Source organism: Bubalus bubalis, chromosome 14 (assembly GCF_019923935.1).
Source record: "Bubalus bubalis isolate 160015118507 breed Murrah chromosome 14, NDDB_SH_1, whole genome shotgun sequence".
NCBI lineage: Eukaryota > Metazoa > Chordata > Mammalia > Artiodactyla > Bovidae > Bubalus > Bubalus bubalis.
In genome coordinates this window covers 73,233,612-73,258,956 of record NC_059170.1, presented here as the reverse complement: position 1 = coordinate 73,258,956, position 25,345 = coordinate 73,233,612, and the positions used below count along the sequence as shown (strand labels likewise).

The 25,345-nt window shown below is 42.0% G+C and overlaps 1 long non-coding RNA gene across 1 annotated transcript in view; it reads right to left on the bottom strand.

Annotated features, from left to right (window-relative positions):
* LOC112578872 overlaps positions 1-25,345 on the bottom strand; it is a 123,143-nt gene that overhangs the window by 94,974 nt on the left and 2,824 nt on the right. The window contains exon 2 of the long non-coding RNA XR_003103328.3: positions 13,482-13,730. This is a non-coding gene — a long non-coding RNA (uncharacterized LOC112578872). The remainder of the gene's footprint in view (positions 1-13,481; positions 13,731-25,345) is intronic.

Here is a 25,345-nt window from a genome sequence, read left to right as displayed (position 1 = left end):
TGGGTTGCCATTTCCTTCTCCAGGGGAATCTTCCTGACCCAGGGATCAAACCCACATCTCTTGCATTGGCAGGCGGATTCTTTACCACTGAGCCACCAGGGAAGCCCCATCATTCATTCTTACATTCACTGTATTAGCTAACTTTCGTTTTGCAATGAACCACCCTTCCTATCATGGGGCTTAAAACAAGTCATTCATCTAGCTCAAGCACTGACCAGGTGCTCTTCTGTCTGGGTGAGGCTTGGCTGAACTCAGCTGGCCTCATTCATGCATCTGTAGTCAGTGGATGATTTGGCCAAGGGCTGCCTGGGCTATTGGCAGAGGTGATAGAAAAGCTGGTCTGACTGATCCACTCTCTTATCAGCCTGCATGCTAGCTTCCACTGCTTCAAGAGGAGGCTGGGCCCCAACAGCAGAAAGAGGGTAAAACCCAAAGCATGAACCCCCTTGAGGCCTGAGCTAGCCTCACACTTGTTAATATCCCATTGTTTAAAAACCATCACTCACAAGGTAAAGACTATATCAAAGAGTGAAAGAATTTATGGCCATTTTGCAATCTACCAAAGCATTTTAATTGAATCTATGAATTCAGTTCCGCCAGACACATTGAAGATTTCTCCACAAAATTTAAGTGATTAAGAGAAGAATATCGTGGAGAAATTATAGCAATTACTTAGTAATTTCTTATTCTGAAATATCATAAGATTGGGTAGGAAAACTGAGTTCCAGACTCAGTCCACCATTTTTTTTTTTAATCAGTGTGATTTTGGATAAACCATATAGGTTCAGAATTAGATTTCGTGGATCACAATAAACTGTGGAAAATTCTGAAAGACATAGGAATATCAGACCACCTGACCTGCCTCTTGAGAAACCTATATGCAGGTCAGGAAGCAACAGTTAGAACTGGACCTGGAACAACAGACTGGTTCCAAATAGGAAAAGGAGTATGTCAAGGCTGTACATTGTCACCCTGCTTATTTAACTTATATGCAGAGTACATCATGAGAAACGTTGGGCTGAATGAAGCATAAGCTGGAATCAAGAATCCTGGGAGAAATATCAATAACCTCAGATATGCAGATGACACCACCCTTATGGCAGAAAGGGAAGAGGAACTAAAGAGCCTCTTGATGAAAGCAAAAGAGGAGAGTGAAAAAGTTGGCTTAAAGCTCAACATTCAGAAAACGAAGATCATGGCATCCGGTCCCATCACTTCATGGCAAATAGATGGGGAAACAGTGGCTGACTTTTTTTTGGGCTCCAAAATCACTGCAGATGGTGATTTCAGCCATGAAATTAAAAGGCGCTTACTCCTTGGAAGGAAAGTTATGACCAACCTAGACAGCATATTCAAAAGCAGAGACATTACTTTCTCAACAAAGGTCTGTCTAGTCAAGGCTATGGTTTTTCCAGTAGTCATGTATGGATGTGAGAGTTGGACTGTGAAGAAAGCTGAGTACCAAAGAACCATGCTTTTGAACTGTGGTGCTGGAGAAGACTCTTGAGAGTCCCTTGGACTGCAAGGAGATCCAAACAGTCCATCCTAAAGGAGATCAGTCCTGGGTGTTCATTGGAAGGACTGATGTTGAAGCTGAAACTCCAATACTTTGGCCACCTAATGCGAAGAGCTGACTCATTTGAAAAGACCCTGATGCTGGGAAAGATTGAGGGCAGGAGGAGTAGGAGATGACAGAGGATGAGATGGTTGGATTACATCACCGACTCAATGGACATGAGTTTGGGTAGGCTCTGGGAGTTGGTGATGGGCAGGGAGACCTGGCATGCTGCAGTCCTTGGGGTCGCAGAGTCAGACACGACTGAGCGACTGAACTGAACTGAACATTTAAAATGAAGGAGTTGGATGGGAATATCTTGGAGGCTGCTCTTCTCACTCCATTATTAATGAAAAGAAATCTGACATAAGGTATATAAAAGCAAACACACTCTTTATCTGGGAGAATTTACATAAACAAAAATTCTTCCACACCCAGCAAAAGTATAGGAATTTCTATTCCAAGAATATAAGCCCTAAGTGTTCCCAGATTTGGCCTGTGGATACTTAATCCCCAAAGAAAAACTTAAATCTCTCTTCCTCCGACCTTCCTCCGTCCACTTAGTCTTTGACTAGATTTCCTATGAAGAGATCAAAGCAGTGGACTTGAGCCTGACCTTCTTGCCTGCTGTGCTGTCTTACCTCGAGTTAACCTTGACCTCACTGAGACAGACCATGTCCTTTACCTTCTTTTTGCTCCTAGTAGTTGGTGTCACATGTCAATCATCAATAAACATTGGTTGAATGAAAGAAATAAAACTAACCTGATTTTCCATAGTGAGTAGATTCTGCATATGTTTCTTTGTGAGTTGCTTTGTTATGGCCATGGGAGTGGGAATGTACTTCGCTCTGTAAAATAGAGTAGGCCTTGTGTTCTCCAGAACATGAGTCAGAGATCCCTTTATCATTGGAGTAGGAAGTGGTGAGGAAATCAGAGTTCAGCCACCACCTGGAATCACTGATCTGGAGCTGCTACAGGCCCTTGAACCTCAGTTCTACAAGGTTGAGCCTTCTCAACAGAAGGGAGACAAGTCCATCCACGGAGCCCTGTTGATCTACATATGTATGCCCTGGCCCATCCCCCATCATCGGACAGCACACCAGGAGGAAAACGGTGGTGGGGGGGTTGGAGCAGGGAGGGAATATGGCTTCATGTTCTCCCAAGAAAACCAGCATTTGGATAATCAGCAGGTAACCAGCATTTTTTTTTTTTTAAGTAGTTGACTTGCCATCCAAGGTCTGTCATTACTTTATCCTGGGTTTTGGCCAAGATTATCTCTGAAAGTTTTCATCTTTTAAGATGGAAATAAGCAAACTCATATTGAAAATGAGACTTCTTCCATTTATCTTAAATAAACAACAATACAACAACAAAATTCAGCAAAGAAAAAAAACCCTTGTCATTTTCATTGACTCAAGAGTTATTAAATTTAATGCAAGATAACTTATTGATTAACCCAGTGAAGTCGGTACTAGAAACCAGTCTTGCAGAGGGAAAAAAATATCTGATTTGGAAAATTTATATTCAAGAGATTCATGTTCATTTTAAACCTCAAGTTGTGACTACTAATGAAAAATAGAGGCCTTAAGCTTCTGATTAAAGTTGATTTAGGAGTGGCCTTACCCAAAGCCAGGGAAACACAATAGAAATCTTCATTATCTCTCTTGCACAGTTGTCCTCCAATTAGTTAATTAACCCTTAATTGTTCCACATGATACTCCTGTGAGAGAGAAAGCTGGTAAAGCCCTGCCATCTTAATGAGAAGGAACAGGAGGCAACAGGATGTAAAATGATCTCTTAAGTCAGAATGAATCCATGTTAGAACCAGTGCAGAATGCTCGTTCTCTGGTCCTCCCAGACCCTCTCCTTGCAAAGAGGGGCACCTCTCATTAAGCAGATGGTTGCACTTCACTCTCCACCAAAGGCAGCCTTTTCAACTTAAAGCAAGAGGGAGTTAGACTCTGCACTACATTTTCTGCAGACTTTTGAGACAAGTAGCTCTGATGCCCTGTCACACCTGGGTTTCCCAGTGTTGACTACTTACAAAGGGCTTGAAAATGAGAGGGAGAAATGGTTGTATATGAAGATACACTGATCTTTACTTTCTTATCACTGGCTGCCTTCATAGGGAACTAGAAATTTGAAGTTGGGAGCAGATTTTCAGAGCATTGTGCATTGTGATTGCCCAGCCACATTTACAACTATGATTTTTAAAATATTTTTAAGTGGTTCTTCCACACTGTCTTGAGGGATCAAAGTAAATAAAGTAAATGTTTTGGTGGATATAATACACTATTGGGTCCCACAGCTCTTTATTTCAAGATTAAGAAGACTAAGAGAAATTGTAATCGGAATGAATCTGGAAAACTGGAAAGAGTAGGTTCTCTTAATAAGTTGGCAGATAGACCGTGAAATCCCATCTGAAGAGCAGGAACAGCTTGGCTCCTCAGCACTACCTTCATTCAAATTCATGGAAGAATAAATCAGCAGTGTTCGAAGTGCCTCAGAGCAAGTATGAATGTGACAAGCACAGAAGAATTATTGAAGGCAGGAATCCAGCTCCGGGTGGCAGAGTTACTGAAATCTGCTTTATTCCCTTTTGAACCATTCAAAGGAAAAAAAGAAAGAAAAATATAGTATAAGCAGATGTTTCCTTTTCAATGTTTTTAGCAAACACTCCGAGCAATTGGACACAGCTGCGTTCCTTGGTCCACACAGGCCGCCACTGTACTGCAGCTGGTGGACGGCTGCTTAACAAACAACTTGTGGGATGCTTTCTTATAGCTCATCCGCCTCAGTCCTTGGGGTTTCAGGCTGCAAGCCTTGTGAGTTTTGATGTCGCCAGGGAAGAGGAAGCTTCCAGCTCCAGCTTACAGGGATGCAGTTAAAGTCTCATGACCTTGGTCAAGGAATCTAATTGTCTTCCCAGCTGTCATGGCATGAATGGTGTCCATGCCCTTCCCTCCTTCATATGTTCAGAAAGTGACTATATTTGGAGATGGGTTTTAAAGAGATGATGAAGTTAAAATGATGCCTGAGAGTTGGGCCCTAATGGACATCAGGTTAACTGATGTCCTAGGACACAGAAACATCAGAGATACACAGGCTCAGAGCAAAAGCCAAGTGAGGACATGGAGAGAAGGTGGCCACTTGCAAGCCATAGAGAGAGGCCTTGGTAGAAACCATATCTTCCAGGACTTCCAGACTCCAGAGTTTTAAGAAAATAAAATCTTGCTCTTTAAGTCACCCAGTCTGTGGCACTCTGTTAAGCAGCCCAAGCTGACTAAGGACAGCTTTTGATCCTTCCAAGCATTCAGCACTCACCTGCAAAGCAACAAACCCACTACATCCAGACATGCAATAAGAGAAATGTTTGTTTAATGAATGCATGAGTGAAAGAATGAATGAAATGTATATGCCTCTCCTTATTTCTCTAAAACAGGTGCAGTTCCAGTAACTCCATCACGGAGCTGTGGCTGTCAAGGACATACCTGTCAAGTGCTTAGAAACCCATAAAAGTGTTTGCTCTTATGACTTTTACTATTAAGCTTTGTAATCGCTTTCATCTTTTGGAGGCTTTATAGACAACGAGCCTTAAAGTAGGCAATGAGATGCATTCTTGAGTGCCAAGAGGATTTTACTTCATGCAGCTCTAATAGAACTCAGGCTGTTTTTCCCTGTTTATCCTCAGTTGGTTTGTGGACCAGAAAAGCACAGAAATTAGAAATGGATGTGATAGGTCCCATCACATTTATCTCATTCTTCAGCATTGGGTTAGGTTGTTTTATGACTGTCTGGTGTTTTATATCAGGAGTAGGAATAGACACACAGTTCAGTCACTCCGTCGTATCCAATTATTTACAACCCCATGGACTGCAGCGCACCAGGCTTCCCTGTCCATCACCTACTCCTGGAGCTTGCTCAAACTCATGTCCATTGAGTCGGTGATGCCATCCAACCATCTCATCCTCTGTCATCCCGTTCTCCTCCTGCCTTCATCTTTTCCAGCATCAGGGTCTTTTCCAATGAGTCAGTTCTTTCCATCAGGTGGCCAAAGTACTGGAGTTTCAACTTCAGCATCAGTCCTTCCAATGAATATTCAGGACTGATTTCCTTTAAAATTGACTGGTTGGATCTCCTAGGAGTCCAAGGGACTCTCAAGAGTCTTCTCCAGCACCACAGTTCAAAAGCATCAATTCTTCAGTTCTCAACTCTCTTTATGGTCCAACTCTCACATCCATACATGACTATTGGAAAAACCATAGCTTTGACTAGATGGACCTTTGTTGGTAGAGTAATATCCCTGCTTTTAAATAATGCTGTCTATGTTGGTCATGTCTATGTTGCTCCTTCTTCCAAGGAGCAAGCATCTTTTAATTTCATGCCTGCAGTCACCATCTGCAGTGATTTTGGAGCCCAAGAAAATAAAGTCTCTCATTGTTTCCATTGTTTCCTCATCTATTTGCTATGAAGTGAAGGGACCAGATGCCATGATCTTCGTTTTTTGAATGTTGAGTTTTAAGCCAGCTTTTTCACTCTCCTCTTTCACTTTTATCAAGAGATTCTTTAGGAACAGAAGGAAGGAATAAACCCATATTCTTCACTTTCCCCACTCCCCCACCTCTCGAGCAGATGACTGGACCTAAAGCAGGCAGGACCTGGGCCTGGACTGTGCATTGGGTGACCAAGTTCCTACAGAAATGCATTAAGTATAAAGAGTCCATGATTTTTCTTTTAATAATGCTTCCTCTGTGGACTAGATTTTACTTCTTCTTGCTCACAACTTTCCTTAGCTTCATATGGTTACATCAGTTGTCCCTGCTCCCTTCCACAGCACAAGCCCCCATCCCAGTAAAGCTAATAGAGCCAACTTTTGGACTCTGTATTTCTTGATTACAGAGCCAGCCTTTTTCATTCTCCATTAATCTCTCAAAAAACTTCAGATTTGGATTGCAATGAAAGTGTTTCCAACTTTAACCTATCTGCCTTCCAGGAGGCTTTGTTTATGCGATGCTCTCTTAGAGGACCCCATGTTCCTTCTGTGTCCCTGTGTCATTTCTGTTTCATTCATTATTATTCATTTGAGGTTTCTCCCTGTTAATTACCTATACATTTGCCTGCATCCTTCATCCCTGTTAGGTCAGGGGCTTGTGGAAAGCACCTGTGGCAGTGATTGCATTTTCTGTAACCCAGGTGTGAGCAGAGGCTGCTTGCACACCAAGTGATAGGAGGGGCTGGTGCCCTGCCCATGTCTGCCTTTGATCCCTCTGCCCATCTGTAGCACCTCAATTCTTTATTTTCTCCCTCAATTATTCTTTTCTAAGCACTCAGTGTAGTGTAGCACACTGAAATTGACAAGTATGCCATTGAGAGGTAAGGCAGAAAGGGAGAGTGTTTCAAGTTTTAGATTCTGAAACGCCTTGTGCCTCCGGGAAAAGCAAACAAGGCAGGTTCAGCTACTAGGTGGGTGGGGAACGTGGGACACAAAGGATGCATGAGCTCAGAGCAGCAACCATAACAAGGTGAATTGAGACAGGTGCCAACGAGGTAAGAGGAAAAGGGGACCTTGTCCCAGCCAACTGTCAGCCCTAAAAGCAAAGGGTGCCAGCCAGGAAAGCTGCTGACAAGGGAAGAGAGAAAGAGAATGACGGAAGAGGTGAGGGAGAAATCCAGAAAGAACGGCTGCGGCACAGCCTCCTGCCTCTCACCTCTTCAGAAAATGATGCTCTGCCCCAGGGACTTCTGTGGCAGTCCAGTGGTTAAGGCTTTGCAGTTCCACTGAAGGGGGTGTGGCAACTAAGACTCCACATACCACATGGCCCCCCACCAAAAAAAAAAGATTCTCTGCTCCACCACACACGGCTTGTCCCGAAAGGCTTGGGACATGTCCATAATCAGCTCAGGCCCAGACTGGCTGGCCCCAGGGCCTTCTTCCTGGCAAGTGGAATTTCCTACCGTGAACTAAAGTCAGAATTTTCTTCTCGTCTTTTTCCAGTGTAATCATAGAAGCATAGGATATTAGAGCTACAAGCAAGTTTGGAGATTTTCTTATAAACCCTTCATTTCATGTTTCCTAGTAGCACACAGAGAAGTCGGGATGCGTGATTACCTACTACGTGCCAACCACAACTTACCATTTCTGTCTGTTTTTTAGTATGCTTTTTATTGAAGCATAACATCCTCAGATAAAAATGTACACATCATAAATGTGTGGCTCAGTCTGTGTTTCACAAAGGGAAGACCTCATACTCATGGAAGCAGCATCCAGATTAAGAAATACAGCATCCCAAGCAGCCCAGGAGCGTCCACTGTGCCTCTTTCCAAAGGCAACCCCCTTACACCTCAGGCAACCTCCATCCTGATTTCTAATAGATTCATTTGCTTGTTTCTGAAATTTATATAAATGAAACCAAACAGGCCTATTTTATGTTTGGCTTTTTCACTCAACATTATATTTGTGAGATTTATCCATCTTGTTGCATGTAGCAATACTTGGTCCATTTTTGTTATCATATAATGTTCTATTGTGTAAAAACATACTCAATCTCCTTATGCATTACACTGTTGAAAGACATATGGGTAGTTTCCAGGAATATTATGAATAGTGCTCTGAACCTTCTAGTGCATTTTTTGTTATTTTGTTGCTGCTAATTTTGCATGTCTATTGAACATTAAACTTGGAGTGGAGTTGCCAGGTCATAAAATATTCCTATGATCAGCTTTAGTAAATACAGTCAAGCAGTTCTCAAAAGTGGTTGCACTTAGTGACTAAACAACAACAATGTATGAATATTGACTGCGTTTTCCATTTTAGCTATTCTGGAATGTGGTGCTTTTGAGATTCAGAGATGTGGAGTGAGGGGTTTTATTCCGTTAGTGGAAACAAGCAGTGAGTTGGTTAGTCTATGCTCCTCTGGTTTCTGATGCTTACTGCCAGAATCATCTACAGTACTATCAACCTGGAAATATTTAATGCCTAAGGCAGAGTAATTAGAAAAAGTATGAGAGGAATAGGTTACACTCAACTTGGGAAGTTAAAAATTCTACATTTGGCCTCCCTGGTGGCTCAGCTGGTAAAGAATCCGCCTGCAATGCAGGAGACCTGGGTTCAATTCCTGGGTTGGGAAGATCCCCTGGAGGAGGGTGTGGCAACCCACTCCAGTATTCTTGCCTGGAGGATCCCATGAACAGAGGAACCTGGCAGGCTGCAGTCTATGGGGTCACAAAGAGTTGGACATGACTGAGTGACTAAGCACAGCACACATATGACTCTAACAGGCCACAGTTAACCACCCAAGTGTTTGGGACTGATATTAAATATTTTCTTATTGTGTGTTAAATGTTGGGTTGTTGTTTTTGTTATTTTTTTAGTTGCTAAGTCATGTAGCCCTCCAGGCTCTTCTGTCCATGGGATTTCCCTGGCAAGAATACTGGAGTGGGTTGCTATTTCCTTCTCCAGGGGATCTTCCTGACTCAGGGATTGAACCCATGTCTCCTGCATCACAGGCAGATTCTTTTCTGCTAAACCACCAGGAAAGCCCTAAGTGTTGGATCCTAATTGTTAAACGCAAATAGTAGAGTTGGTCCCCGAGTGCAGAGAAGGGAGAGAGGACAAGAGCACTGGGGCCAAGAAAAGCTTCAAGAATGAAGTGGACTTCTGCTGGGCCTGTAAGTGTAGGACGTTTGCAGGCAGAGAAAACTAGAACATTTCATGACATCTTCTGTGCAGATGGGAGTGTACATTTGTATCTATATAACACTGAGCAAATATTTTAATACTGACAATTACCTAAACTGCCAGCACTTCAAGAAGAGGCATGATTATGTAAGAAACACAAGGCACAGGCATCAGCCATGGAACATTTCAGAATTAGGGTCATCCTCCAAACTCCAGACTGCCTTCATGTATCTTGCATTAGCTGTGACTTCAGCCATTTAGAGCAAAAGGTGCTTTGAAATTACAGGAGGCTTAAAACATGGTTTGTATGCTGTCATGAACTGTTTAGAGCAGGGAAATAGATTTCACAAGATCTTCTCACCTCACATTTTGAAGTAAACCTCTCATTTCTTATAGAGACTTAAAAGGAATAAATGTTACCACAATCATATATCTTTGCGATGCATTTAACTTGATGGGTATCTTACCCACCAAGTAGGAAAGGTGACAAAGAGGACCTTATCTCCAAATATTAATTTTTCACTTTTTATCTTTAGAAAACAAAACCTCAGGCAACATCTCCTACTACAAAGCACATTTCCCAGCCTTGTTTGTAACTAGGTGATCCCATATACCCAAGTTCTGTCCAAAATGATATAAACAGAAAGACTGAAACTTCTGAGAAAACCACCTAAGAGACAGTGAGATAAGCCTTCCTTTTTCTTTCTCTCTGTTACCTGAAATGTGGATATAATGGCTGGAGCTCCAGCAGCCACCTTGAACAGGAGATGATCTTTTGAAGGGACGTGGAAAAATAGAGCAACAAAATAAAGCAGAAACATAGAGGGAAATTTGATCTATGAAGACCGTGGAATTTGTCTAGCCTGCTGATTTTCAGTTGTCTTTTACTAATAAACCTTTGTGAATTTAAGGCACTGCAAATGAATTTCTGTTGTTAGCAGTGGAACATGACATTTCCACTGATACAGATGGATAGAAATGTATAATCCATACTTTCCTAGCCTGCACACTATGGCCAATCACTGGTTCCTAATGGCATTTCCCTCCCAACAGGTGTCCTAGTAGAGAGGGATTTGCACCCAGCCCAAGGAGATCCAACCAGTCCATTCTAAAGGAGATCAGTCCTGGGTGTTCTTTGGAAGGAATGATGCTAAAGCTGAAACTCCAGTACTTTGGCCACCTCATGCGAAGAGTTGACTTATTGGAAAAGACTCTGATGCTGGGAAGGGATTGGGGGCAGGAGGAAAAGGGGACGACAGAGGATGAGATGGCTGGAAGGCATCACGGACTCGATGGACGTGAGTTTGAGTGAACTCTGGGAGTTGGTGATGGACAGGGAGGCCTGGCGTGCTGCGATCCATGGGGTCACAAAGAGTCGGACACGACTGAGCAACTGAACTGAACTGAACTGTTTGGCTTCCTGCACGATTTACGAAAGTCACTATGGGGTCAGTCTGGTTTATCCCCCTTCTCTCGACTCTGGGTGGATCTCAAGACTGTGGGGACAGGAAGTATATATCCTCCCATAAAGACTGAAGACCTTTGTCATGACCTTTATATCAGAAACATCCATAAGCTTCCTTGGTGGCTCAGTGCTAAAGAATCCGCGTGCCAATGCAGAAGACACAGGTTCAATCCCTGGTCCCAGCAGACCCCACATGCCATGGAGCAGCTAAGCCCCTGTGTCACAGCTACTGAAGCCTGAGCATCCTAGAACCAGTGCTCTGCAGCAAGAGAAGCCGCCACAACCAGAAGCCCACTACAGGGTAGCCACTGTTCGTCACATCTAGAGAAAAACGCAAGCAGCAATGAAGACCCAGCACAGCCAAGAATAAATTAAAAAAAAAAAAAAAACAAAACTGAGAGACACATCCTTAGCCCAAAAGACTTGAGATACCTTGAAGGAGTAATGATTATGTTGCCTTGACATCCTACCCAGAGAGATGAGAAAAACATTCCTCTAGAAAGCTCATGTGGCAGTTTGTTTTTTCCAAAAGTGAACACAAGAATATCTCTGGCCTCGCATGAACTTCGAAAAAGTTTTCACGTCTCTCAAATGGAGTCTATGTCCCCTTCCTCAATATCCACCCCCACCCCATGTTGCATTTCTAGTTCTAGGAACTGGTCACTGAACAGGAGTGTCACTGCCCACACTTTATCCGCTCAGCTGTTTTATTGTAAAATACCATGTGCTCCATTCAAAGGGCCTCATTATTATCAGGACAGAACCAAAATGTTGCTGTTGGGATTCATGCTCTGTGAGAGCAGGCAGGGAGCATTAGGAGCAGCCATCCGTTTTATAGATAAAGACACCAGTGCCCAGAGAGGGTAAATTAATTGTTCAGCTCACATAACTAGTAGCATAAAACAGGGTCTTCAATTCCGAGCTGTGCCAGAGCCAGCTTGTGCCAGCATGCAAGGATCAATTTGGACATTTTCAGGAATTTTGCAGGTCTGTGACCATGACAGGAATATTTATACCAGGGGAATTGGCAACCTTTCCAATTCAGGGCTTTCCTCTCCTCTCCTTCCCCTGGAAAGCTAGCTGTTACATGTTTGCCTGCACACCATTGCCCTAATGTTCTCTCTTATCTTGAGAGATGGAATGGAGGTCCCCTGGGCTCTAGGCTTTTTTCTTTGTTGTCAGCCAGATATCCTGCCCTCAACAGGGTACAGTTCCTACAACATAGGGCTTCCCATCTAAGATTCCCTCCAAAACCTGTGTCTCATAGTCACCTGAAGATCAATATATTCAAAATAAAATGCTTGATTTCCCAGCTGCCTCCTCCAGCTTGCTCTCACCTCAACACTATGCACCACTATTCCCCCAAAGATTCACCCTGGAAAACAGGGAGGCATCCGTGATTATTCCTTTCTTTTCCTCATATTGTGGATTAAATTGTACCCCCTAAAGATATGTTGAGAAGTCCTAACCCCTGGTATCTGTGAATGTGACCTTATTAGGAACAGAATCTTTGTAGATGTAATTAAGATATAAGTCGAGACCATACTTGTAAAAGACTTAATGAACAGAAGCCTCAATCAAATGGAGTCGGGAGACCAGAAAGGGAAGCTCTGACGCCCTGTGACAAGAGCAGAGCCCAACAGGAGGAAGAGTGACTCTCCTCTTTCCTGGGGAGGACTCGGCCAGTGAAAAGCCATGGATTCTTTGCTTGCTATGACTCTCCGACATCCCTCTCCTTCTCTATAAAAGCACTTTTCTGCTCTTGCACTTGGCTCGGCATAGCTGCAGAACTGCAATTCTCTGCTGATCCTGAACAAACCCATCTTTTTGGAGACATATCTGGCAGTCTATTTGACATGCTAGAGTAGGGTAAATGCTTCATCCAATATGACTGGTGTCATTATAAAAAGAGAAGAAGAGACAGAGAGAAACATGGGGGAGATGCCATATGATGATTGAGGCAGAGATTAGAACAATGTGTCTGCAAAGCTAAGCAGCATCCAGGCCTGCCAGAAACCACAAAAGCCAAGAGAACAGCATGGAGTAGATTGTCCCCTAGAGCTTCAGAGAGAGCATGGCCTGCCAACACCTTTATTTCAGGCATCTAGCTTGCAAAACTGTGTGAGAATAAATTTCTGTTGTTGTTAAGCCACCTAATTTGTGATCATTTGTTACAGGTCCTAGGAAACTAACACATCTCACAGTCCCTAGCCTCATCATGTTTTTTCCCACCAGCAAGACCTATTAGTTATGTTTCCAAATAGAACTCAAATCTGTCTGCCTCTCTGCTGCCACAGTAATTCAGACCACTCTCATCAGCAGCATGGACACTGCAACCATCTCCTACCTGGTCGATACTTGACCATTCCAGTTCATTCAGAAGGATCCACATAAACCCTCAGATCACATTACTCAAACATCTGGTTCCCATTGCTCTTAGTATAGCCTCTGTGTCTTAACATGGCTCACAAGATGCTACCTAAGCTCCTAATCTTTAAAGCCTCACCTTCTCCCTCCATGCTCTAGCTATTGTTTATTTTTTATTTGTTTATTTATTTATAGTTCATCAAATTTGGCAAGTTCTTTTTCATCTCAGGACCTTTGCCAGAAGTACTCTGCCTGGGGAACCTTCTACAGACTTCCTCCTAATTATTATCTTTCAATTGTCTGCTCCTTCTCACCTTTAGGTCTTATAAAACCTTTCCCTCCATCTCTGCTTTTTCCTTTCTCTGATAGATTGCATTTTCAAAGATGATCATAAATAAGATCCACATATCACCCACCTTTCGATGGTCCAAGACACTGCGCTCTGAAGGCATTCCAAATATCCTCAAAAGAGCGCCCCCAGGAGAAATAAGCTTGACCACCATACCATCACCAAGTTTCTCCTGAACTCCGAGTCAGCCATGAAGGAGATAGAAGGCAACAGCTCACTTATGTTCACTGAATGTCAAGGCCAGTAGGCACCAGATCAAACAGGCTGTGCAGATGCTTTATGACCATGATGTGGCCAAGGTCAACACTGATTAGGCCTGATGGAGAGAAGAAGACACATGTTCAATTGGCTCCTTTCTATGATTCTTTAGATATTGCCAACAAAATTGGGATCATCTGAGTCCAGCTAACTAAATATAAATTTTTTACCATAAAAAAAAAGGTGACCATAATGGTAACTCCTTCCCACAAACTTTGTACACTGTGAATTTGCCATTCCCATCCATACCATGAAATAGAATCCAGTTTCCTTTCAGTTGAATCTAGGCTGACCTTACGATTCACTCATAACCAAGAAGAAATTGTTAAAAGTTCTGTTGTATGACTCTCCAGTCCAAGGCCAAAAAGACCATGAAGTTTCTACCTAATTTTCTTGAGATGCTTAGTCTAGGGTTATCTGGCCCCTATGTTGTGTGTGTGTGTGTGTGTGTGTGTGTGTTAGTCCCTCAGTCATGTCCAGTTCTTTGTGACCGCATGGACTGCAGCCCCACCAGGCTCCTCTGTCCATGGGATTTTCCAGAGTGGGTTGCCATCGCCTTCTCCAGGGGATCTGCACAACCCAGGATTGAACCCAGGTCTCTTGCATTGCTGGCAGATTCTTTAATATCCGAGCCACCAGGGAAGCAGACCCTATGTAGGAAATCCAATTGCCTTGAAACCACCAGGCTGAAAACACCATGCCTGGGCACTCCAATTGACAGTCCATTGCAAGCTCAGTCTTTTAGCCACTCCTCCTTCCAGACATTTGAGTTCAGCTGCTGGGATCCTTTAGAGCAGCCCTCTCACCAGCTGAGTCCCGTGGAGTGACAGCAGCACCTCCCGAAGGAGAAGAAGAGCTACAGCCACATCCTGACTCGGAATTCCTGACCCACAGAATCCATGAGATACAATCAAGCAGTTGTTTTAAACCATTAAGTTTGGGGGTAGTTTGTTATCCACAGTAGCTACTCACAACTCACAAATGTTGACTTACTAGTCTGACAGCTCCAAGACACCAGAAGCTCCATCAGGGCAGGTGGCACCTCAGCAGTTAACATAGGAAGCGCAATGTGGTAGGTGGTCAATAAAGGTAAGAGGACCCCAAAGCCTGAGTGCTCAGACTTCTGGGCTACCCTGTACTGAGGGGAGCCAGGGAGGAGCTCTTGTCTTAGCCACTTGTAATGGAACCTGACATTTGCAATTTCAGGCATGAGGAAATAACTTAGAACTAATTTTTTTCAGGCTTCTATGCTGACCAGTCTTATTTAGCACCTTCTACTGAAGTGACAAAATGTATTATAAGCTCTATTAATATCTTTCAGGAGCTGAAGTAATTTGGTAATTCTAAATGTCAGAAAGTAGCTTCATATTAAAGCTGAAAAAAAAAAGACTGTGATTAAAAGGACACTATTCAATATCAGTAAGAGATAAACACTATATTTTTTATTTTTTTCGCCATCCATTTAAATAAACTCATTAACCCATGTGATGATGTTCTGCCAGTGGATATTGAAGAAATTTACAATGGTTGAACTGACCCACATTCACCTTAAGCAAAATAGAATAGGAAGTACCAGCTTCATTTACATAATTGTTTTGGATTCCCCAGACAGAAATAATTTCCACGGTTGTCTTGTCTGAACATAATCTGCAATTTAAACTGGAGGCTTCATTTTTTTTTTCTTTCAACTTCCTTGTGATAAGAATCCTAACTGTCTCATGATGTTAAATCTTGCCTGAAATGTTTTATACATATCCTGGTCTTTTGTTTCAAGATGACTCTGACCACTGTAAAATTAGAATGTGAGCATGACACCTCTTTATTTCCTCAGAACCCTTCTCTGAAGGTATGTGGGAATGCTACCAACCACTAATTCTTATCTCAGCTAAGTTTCAAAATATTTTCTTACACACTATTCTTACATAGGTGCTTAAAAAATCTGGGATTAAATTATTCAATGAAGGTCACTCAGAAGGTAGATCATGTATTAATAGTTATAAATTCATTACTTTGATTTTCCCTTTCAAGAGAAATGATCTCACATACACAGCCTCTCATGTACTTAAAAGTAGTCTGTAATTGTGAGGCTGCTTTACAAAACTCTTTTGAACCTTCTAAGAATTAGTTCTCAGAGATGGTTTAAATTAGTGCATAAGTCAGGATGGGTTGCTGCTGCTGCTGCTGCTAAGTCGCTTCAGTCGTATCTGACTCTGTACGACCCCATAGACGGCAGCCCACCAGGCTCTGCCGTTCTTGGGATTCTCCAGGCAAGAACACTGGAGTGGGTTGCCATTTCCTTCTCCGATGCATGCAAGTGTTAGGCTATGCCACATTACCAAATATCCCCTAAATCTTAGTTAATTATCTCTTGCTTATGTTACATGACCAATTTGAATTGACGTTTGTGGTGGGGGGAGTTGTCCTCTGATTTCTGTAGTCACTCGTGGACCTAAGCTTGACAGAGGTCCCATCTCGAACATGTTTCTAAGATCACAGAGACAGAAAAAAGGACACTTAGTAAATTGTGCACTGGCTTTTAATGCTGCTGCCTGAAAAGTGATACATATCTCATGTCCTCATGCTTTGTTGGCCAAAGCAAATTACATGGTCATGCCAATTTGCAAGAGTGCAAAAAAGTGGAAGCCCTTCATGAGACAAAGAACCAGCATGTTTGTGCATAGTTGCAATGACTACCAAAAACTAGAAGGTGACCTGGGACCTCACAAACAACTAGGCAATCTCTTGTCACGAGGGAACAAAAAGTCTGGACTTTCTCACTCTCACTTAAGACTGATAGCCAAATGCTCAGGGGAAGGCTATTCAAATAAAGGAGAGTTTCAGAATAAATAGCACCTCTTGGAAAGAAATAATTGATTTGTGTTTTCATTGTGTGTGCATTGCCGAAGGATTGATGTTTTTGAACTGTAAAGTTGGGGAAAACTCTTGGGAGTCCCTTTGACTGCAAGGAGATCAAACCAGTCAATTGTAAAGAGAATCAATCCTGAATATTCATTGGAAGGACTCATGCTGAAGCTCCAATACTTTGGCCACCTGATGTGAAGAGCTGACTCATTAGAGAAGACCCTGATGCTGGGAAAGACTGAAGGCAGGAGGAGAAGCGATGACAGAAGATGAGATGGTTGGATGGCATCACTGACTCAATGGACATGAGTTTGAGTAAGCTCTAGGAGGTGGTTAAGGACAGGGAAACCTGGGATGCTGAAGTTCATGGGGTCGCAAAGAGTTGGACACAACTGAGTGACTGCACAACAACAACAAAGTTTGCATAGGAAGAAAATATTCTGTCTCCAGAGTTAACTATTGTGGAACGCTGGATAGTAGACCAAACACACTCTTAAAGAGGAAATGTTTAGGGTCTTGCAACCTAAAATGTGGTACCAGCAGCATGAGCATTTCAAAATGTCAGTTCTCAGCCCCTATCTCAGCTCTACCAAATCAAAATTTGATTTTAACAAAATGGTGAGGTGATCCATGTACACGTTAGTATTTGAGAAGCACTGGACTGATTAGGACATCTAGGGTATGCCCATGAAATCAATGACATACTATGCTTGAAATTATATAATTGAAATTAAATTTTCCATTTTAGAAATTTTGATTTTTAAATTATCATAGGGCTCAAGACTCAAAAAATTTTACAGCATTGAATCATAGAAGCAAAACCTGCTACACTTAATAATTTTATCTGCATAGCATCTTGCTTGTTAGGTGGGCCTCATGGGACTGGCATCTTATTAATATTTTTCCAATCTTGAAGGGAATGGCAGTCCTGTGATGTTACTTAGTGGACTTCAAGGAGAGGTCAGAATACATCATACAGATGCACAACTTATACATAATGATGAACAGCAAAGAAGTTCAGGTTTTCCCCCACAATTTGCCAAAAAAGTAAAAGTGAAAGTTGTTCAGTCGTGTCCAACTCTTTGCGAGCCCATGGACTACACAGTCCATGGAATTCTCCAGGCCAGAATACTGGAGTGGGTAGCCTTTCCCTTCTCCAGGGGATCTTTTCAACCCAGGGATCGAACCCAGGTCTCCCATATTTCAGCCGAGCCACCAGGAAAGCCCAGTCATTGAATCTACAAAGGCAAACGACTGCTTCCAAACTGTAAGGAATCGTATGACAGTATCTGACAGTATCATACTGACACCCATACTGACATACAATCGTATGACAGGAAACCGACAGTATCAGAGCCTGTCTCAGATTCTACCTATTCTGGGGAGAGGGTCTTATTCTCATGTATGTGAAAGACATCTTATTATTAACAAAGTAGTACATATCAGAGGTGATAGTCATCATTTATGGGTTTTTTTTCTTTCCTAAATATAAGACTATTTCCAAAAAGAGTAAAACAGAATGACTGAAGTGAAATAAAAAGAAATGGTTGCACAAAATGATTTCCTCCCTGAATCAAGGGGTTGGGTAGTTTTAGGAAGTTTCAGACTACATAATCCCAACAACCTAGGAAAGTTAAACCTGATTTGAGGCTCAACAATAATGCCTCAATTTGTTTAATGCTTGTTGTGAAAATAATTTCACTCTACATAAATTTCTTAATGTAATCACCGTCTGGGGAGAAAAAGACGATACAAGCAAATTGTCACAGATTTTGTGGTTCTATGTAACATAAATAAGCCAAAATTTATCCACCAGTTTTATGATGCATTTTCCTTTAAACATGGCTCCATCTCAAAATTACTGCAGCAAGATACTGAAAACACTAATGAGAAACATAAAACACGTGCAGATAAGCTACAAAAATGCTTCTGTATTCAGAGTTACCAAGAGATGCCTCAGTTAGCCTTACAATATAGATATCTTAACACAGTTTTATTCCAAACTGTTGGTGGTAATTTTTCTGCTACCCTTAAAATAAGAAGTTTCATCATCAGTAGCTACATTAAGCTTAGCTAGTGTTATAGTGTTGCTTCTGGGCTTAGTTTGATAAAAAATCCTCTTTCACAGTAAAGTAAATCATGTTGCCTAACTGAAATTTGAGATACTGGACTCAGCAGAACTCAGAGCAAATCCATTTGTTCTTCTGGGATTTTTTTAAACACAAGTTTTTCAGAAATACACTCACAGACATAGAAAACTAACTTTATGGTTATCCAAGGCAGGGAGAGGGACAAATTAAGGGTTTGGGATTAACAGATACACACTACTATAGAAAAAGATAAACAACAAGGACCTACTCTATAGCAGGGGGAACTATATTCAAGAGCTTGTAGTAACCTGTAATGGAAAAGAATATTAAAAAGATATTTGTGTGTGTATATATATATATATATAACATATACATATATGACTCATTTTGCTGTACACCTGAAACTAACAAAACATTGTAAATCAACTCTTCTTCAAATTTTTAAAGTGAATTTTTGACATTTGACCCTCTCAACAAGTGAATTTTGCTATAACGGAGTGATGGTTGCTTTACAGTACAATTTTGGGTGTTATAACACTCTTAATATAGTTATGTAGCCAGGTGGTACAGTGCTTCTCACAAAACCAGTAAAGCTCCTATCTCCCCACCTTTTTTTTCCCAGTCCTTCTTTCAATGATTGTTTTCTCCAAATCACTAAGGAAACCATTGCAGACCATTAAAAGGCTATTGAAAAGCCCACAGCAACTGCCCAAGGACAGGAAAACGCACTGGCTCTCTCAGAACTTGGGAAGGAGCCTGCAGATCATTGCCACTGAGGTGACCTTAGAAGATTTTCTTCTCACAGTATAATATATAGTAGCCATTGTTCAGTGGTTAACAGAACACCACAGGCCTCTGTCTTTAGGTCTTGTCATGATCTGTGCGAGGGCTGGAAAAGAATTTTCAGACAAGAGGTGGAATTTAGAGCTGGGACGCTGTTAGAACTGCAGGCTGGATCCAGGGAGAGCCGAAGCCTTTCAAGGGCTGTGTGTGTGTGTTAAGTTGCTTCAGTCTTGTCCAACTCTTTGCAATACTATATACTGTAGCCCATCAAGTTCCTCTGTCCATGGGATTCTCCAGGCAAGAATACTGGAGCGGATTGCTGTGCCCTCCTCCAGGAGATCTTCCCAACCCAGGTATCGAACCTACATCTCTTATGTCTCCTGCATTGGCAGGCGGATTCTTTACCACTGGTGCCAACTGGGAAGCCCAAGGTGGCTATAGCCTCATGACAGAGAAAATTCCTGCTGGAAAGGTGATTGGTTAGGATGCTATAGGGTGGATAATAGGGTGGGTGTTTTACCTCATATGGGGTCAGGGAAGTGGCCAGTTTAGATCTGGAGGTTCACTGCAACAGTTGCTATGGGGCTTGTTCAGTTCCACAGATTTTCGTCCTGTGACCCTGGTACAGGACTCCCACACTCATGACTTTGGTATAGGGCTCCACAGGTCTCTGCATTTCCTGTGGTATTTTCTGCTCTGGTAGAGTGTCTTTGCAAAGTCTTATCTTACTCTTTTTTAAGTTATAATGAGCTCTTAGCCAGAACCACTTGCATAATAAAGTTTCACCCTCCTCATTATCATCAAACAGAATTAATTAATTGCTCAGATGCAAAAATTAATGCGCAGGGCAATTTGTCTTTTGCTATTCAGAGTGGTTTTATTTAGTTTATATTCTCTTTTAATGAGTTAAGGATATTCTTTTTATTCTTCTCATAACTCCTTCACTGAGGATTGTTTACATTCTTTTAAATTTTTACATCTAAGTAATAAAACAATGCTTTTCTGTGACTGCATAATATTATTTCCTACACTTGTGCATCTTCCTAACACATCACATTTGTTCAGTGTTGCCTAATGAAACTTCATTCACTTACTCAATACATATCAGCCACTTTCCTAATTACTTAAGGTACTTGAGTGAACGTGTTATGCAAACACCAGTCCATGTGCCCAACACACAGTGAGGTACAACAATACCAAAATGATGGCTTTGGAGCAGAGAAAGGTTTATCAAGGGTCCCGAAAGGAGATGGGTGACTCGTGCCTTAAAACTCCAAACTCCCTGGAACCTCTCAGCAAAGCCCCTTCCTAGGAAAGGTGAGGGAGGGGCGTGGTTAGTTGCTGCAAATTTTTTGGTGTCAGAGCCTTTGTTCGTTGTTTTTTAAAGAACTATTTTTTTTTTTTTGGTCTTTATTGAATTTGTTACAATATTATTTCTGTTTTATGTTTTGGTTCTTTGACCAGGAGGCATGTGGGGTTTTAGCTCTCTGACCAGGGATTGAACCCCTACCCTCTGCATAGAGAGTGATGTTGCTTAGTTGTGTCCAACTCTTTTCGACCTTATGGACTGTAGCCCACCAGGCTCCTCTGTCCATGGGATTTTCCAGGCAAGAGTACTGGAGTGGGCTGCCATTTCCTTCTCCAGGGGATCTTCCCAACCCAGGGATAGAACCCTGGTCTCCTGTATGGCAGACAGATGCTTTACTGTCGAGCCACCAGGGAAACCTCAGGATCAGATCAGATCAGATCAGTTGCTCCGTCGTGTCTGACTCTTTGTGACCCCATGAATCACAGCATGCCAGGCCTCCCTGTCCATCACCAACTCCTGGAGTTCACTGAGACTCATGTCCATCGAGTCAGTGATGCCATCCAGCCATCTCATCCTCTGTCGTCCCCTGCTCCTCCTGCCCTCAATCCCTCCCAGCATCAGAGTCTTTTCCAATGAGTCAACTCTTCACATGAGGTGGCCAAAGTACTGGAGTTTCAGCTTCAGCATCATTCCTTCCAAAGAAATCCCAGGGCTGATCTCCTTCAGAATGGACTGGTTGGATCTCCTTGCAGTCCAAGGGATTCTCAAGAGTCTTCTCCAACACCACAGTTCAAAAGCATCAATTCTTCGGCACTCAGCTTTCTTTACAGTCCAACTCTCACAACCACACATGACCACTGGAAAAACTGTAGCTTTGACTAGACGAACCTTTGTTGGCAAAGTAATGTCTCTGCTTTTCAATATGCTATCTAGGTTGGTCATGACTTTCCTTCCAAGGAGTAAGCATCTTTTAATTTCATGGCTGCAGTCACCATCTGCAATGATTTTGGAGCCCCAAAAAATAAAGTCTGTTACTTTCCACTGTTTCCCCATGGGACTGGATGCCATGATCTTAGTTTTCTGAATGTTGAGTTTTAAGCCAGCTTTTTCACTGTCCTCTTTCACTTTCATCAAGAGGCTCTTTAGTTATTTGCTTTCTGCCATAAGGGTGGTGTCATCTGCATATATCAGGTTATTGATATTTCTCCCAGCAATCTTGATTCCAGCTTGTGCTTCCTCCAGCCCAGCGTTTCTCATGATGTACTCTGCATATAAGTCAAATAAGCAGGGTGACAATACACAGCCTTGACGTACTCCTTTTCCTGTTTGGAACCAGTCTGTTGTTTCATGTCCAGTTCTAACTGTTGCTCCTTGACCTGCATACAGATTTCTCAGGAGGCAGCTCAGGTGGTCTGGTATTCCCATCTCTTGAAGAATTTTCCAACAGTTTGTTGTGATCCATACAGTCAAAGGCTTTGGCATAGTCAATAAAGCAAAAGTAGATGTTTTTCTGGAACTCTCTTGCTTTTTCAATGATCCAGTGGATGTTGGCAATTTGATCTCTGGTTCCTCTGCCTTTCCTAAATCAGCCTGAACATCTGGAAGTTCACGGTTCACATACTGTTGAAGCCTGGCTTGAAGTATTTTGAGCAGTACTTTGCTAGTGTGTGAGATGAGTGCAATTGTGCAGTAGTTTGAGCATTCTTTGGCAGTGCCTTTCTTTGGGATTGGAATGAAAAATGACCTTTTCCTGTCTTGAGGCCACTGCTGAGTTTTCCAAATTTGCTGGCATACTGAGTGCACCACTTTCACAGCATCATCTTTTAGGACTGGAAATAGCTCAACTGGAATTCTATCACTTCCACTAGCTTTGTTTATAGTGATGCTTCCTAAGGCCCCCTTGACTTCATATTCCAGGATATCTGGCTCTAGGTGAATTATCACACCATCATGATTATCTGGGTCATGAAGATCTTTTTTGTACAGTTCTTCTGTGTAGTCTTGCTACTTCTTAATATCTTTTACTTCTGTTAGGTCGATATCATTTATGTCCTTTATTGTGCTTATCTTTGCATGTAATTTTCCCTTGGTATCTCTAATTTTCTTGAAGAGATCTCTAGTCTTTCCCATTCTATTGTTTTCTTCTAATTCTTTGCATTGATTGCTGAGGAAGGCTTTCTTATCTCTCCTTGCTATACTTTGGAACTCTGCATTCAAATGGTATATCTTTCCTTTTCTCCTTTGCTTTTCACTTCTATTCTATTCACAGCTATTTGTAAGGCCTCCTCAGACAAACCATTTTGCCTTTTTGCATTTCTTTTTCTTGGGGATGGTCTTGATCCCTGCGTCCTGTAACAATGTCATTAACTTCTGTCCACAGTTCTTCAGGCACTCTTTCTATCAGATCTAATCCCTTAAATCTATTTCTCACTTCCACTGTATAATCATAAGGGATTTGATTTAGGTCATACCTGAATGATCTGGTGGTTTTCCCTACTTTCTTCAATTTAAGTCTGAATTTGGCAATAAGGAGTTCATGATCTGAGCCACAGTCAGCTCCTGGTCTTGTTTTTGCTGACTGTATAGAGCTTGTCCATCTTTGGCTGCAAAGAATATAATCAATCTGATTTCGGTATTGACCATCTGCTGATGTCCATGTGTAGAGTCTTCTCTTGTGTTGTTGGAAGAGGGTGTTTGCTATGACCAGTGCATTCTCTTGGCAAAACTCTGTTAGCCTTTGCCCTGCTTCATTCTGTACTCCAAAGCTTTCTTTACATTTCTTTCTATTCCCAAATTTGCCTATTACTTCAGGTAGCTGTTGACTTCCTACTTTTGTATTCCAGTCACCTATAATGAAGAGGACATCTTTTTTGGGTGTTAGTTCTAGAAGGTCTTGTAGTTCTTCATAGAACCATTTAACTTCAGCTTCTTCAGCATTTCTGGTTGGGATATAGACTTGGATTACTGTGATATTTAATGGTTTGCCTTGGAAATGAACAGAGATCATTCTATCATTTTTGAGATTGCATCCAAATACTGCGTTTTGGACTCTTACTGACTATAATGGCTACTCCATTTCTTCTAAGCGATTCTTGCCCACAATAGTAGATGTAATGGCTGAAGATCCAGGCAAAGTATAGGGCTAAAGATCCAGGCAAAGTGGACTGTGTTTGTATTTCAAGGACCTGATAAGCATTAACTTCAAAGTTTCTCCTAGTCATATTTTAATTTCTCAGGGTTTAAAAAAACTTTTTATCAAGCCAGCTTTCCCTAACTTCATATGCCAAAAGAATCAATTTTTTTTAACTTCAAGAGTTTTATCTTAACCAATTTTCTCAAGAGTCTAAAGAATACTGCTGCCATACTTTGTCCAAAAAAAATCATCTTTCTTTTTTTGTCATAATTTCATAGCTAAAATTTTTCTTAATGAATTGAACCTAAATGGCCCATTTTACATAAGGCAACAAGAGTACCAATCATACAAATGGAATATACACTCACAGACCAAACGACAGATCTATCATAAACCCTCTCTGAGAGTTACTGGTACGGAGTCCCAAACGAACACTTGCCCAACACAGATGATCCTCAATGGTAGCCTGATGTCAGAACCAATTGTCAAAATACCCAAATGACACTCAGTGCTCACAAACGGTGCTCAGCGGTAGACAGACGTCAAAACCAATTGGCAAGAATGCCCAACTAGCACCTCATGCTCACAAATGGTCCTCAACGGCAGACAGACATCATTCAGAACCAATTGGCAAAAGTGCCCAAATAGCAGTCAGTGTTCACAAATGGTCCTCAACATCCGACACACATCAGAACCAACTGGCAAGAATTCCCAAATAGCACTGGCACTTACAAATGCTCGTCAATGGCAGATAGACATTAGAACCAATTGGCAAGAATGCCCAAACATAGCTAGAACTCACAGATGGGAATGGTGCCTGTGTGCACACCAGTGAACTTACCTGGCTTTGGAGCTCATCAGCTCAACCCAAATGCAAAGTTCCATGTTACCAAGGAAAAGTGTAAGTTGGCAGCCAGTGCTGAGGGGAGAAACAGGGAGGATCCTCAAAACAAATGATTTTTGCAGCTGCTAGGAATGTCCCCCAAATTCCCTACTTGGGTTAGCTAGCCATAAGCAGCACCAGGCTCATACACTGTTATGACCACAGCGCTCCTCTGGAAGACCCAGGACAGCCAGGTGAGGGCTAAGGAAAATAGGGTCCAGTTCTGTTTCAATCAGAGGGCCCCCAACTTATGATCATCCAACTTATGATTTTTTTACTTTATGCAGATGTGAAAGTGACACACATTCAATAAAAACCAAAGTTCAAATCTTGAATTTTGAGCTTTTCCTGTACTAACAACATGCAGTAGGTACTGTGTCCTAATGCTGGGCAGCAAACCACAGCTCCCAGTTTAGAAGGAAGGAAGGGGCAGGGCACAACCATTAAAAGAATGATGTAGCCATCAAAGACACGACAAAAACTGGTTAGAAACTATGAGACCCAAGATGGCAGAAGATTCAACATCTAGTAGACCTTGCTGTTATAAGTCATTTAGTTGTGTCCCACTCTTTGCAACCCCATGGACTGTAGCCCACCAGGCTCCTCTGTCCAT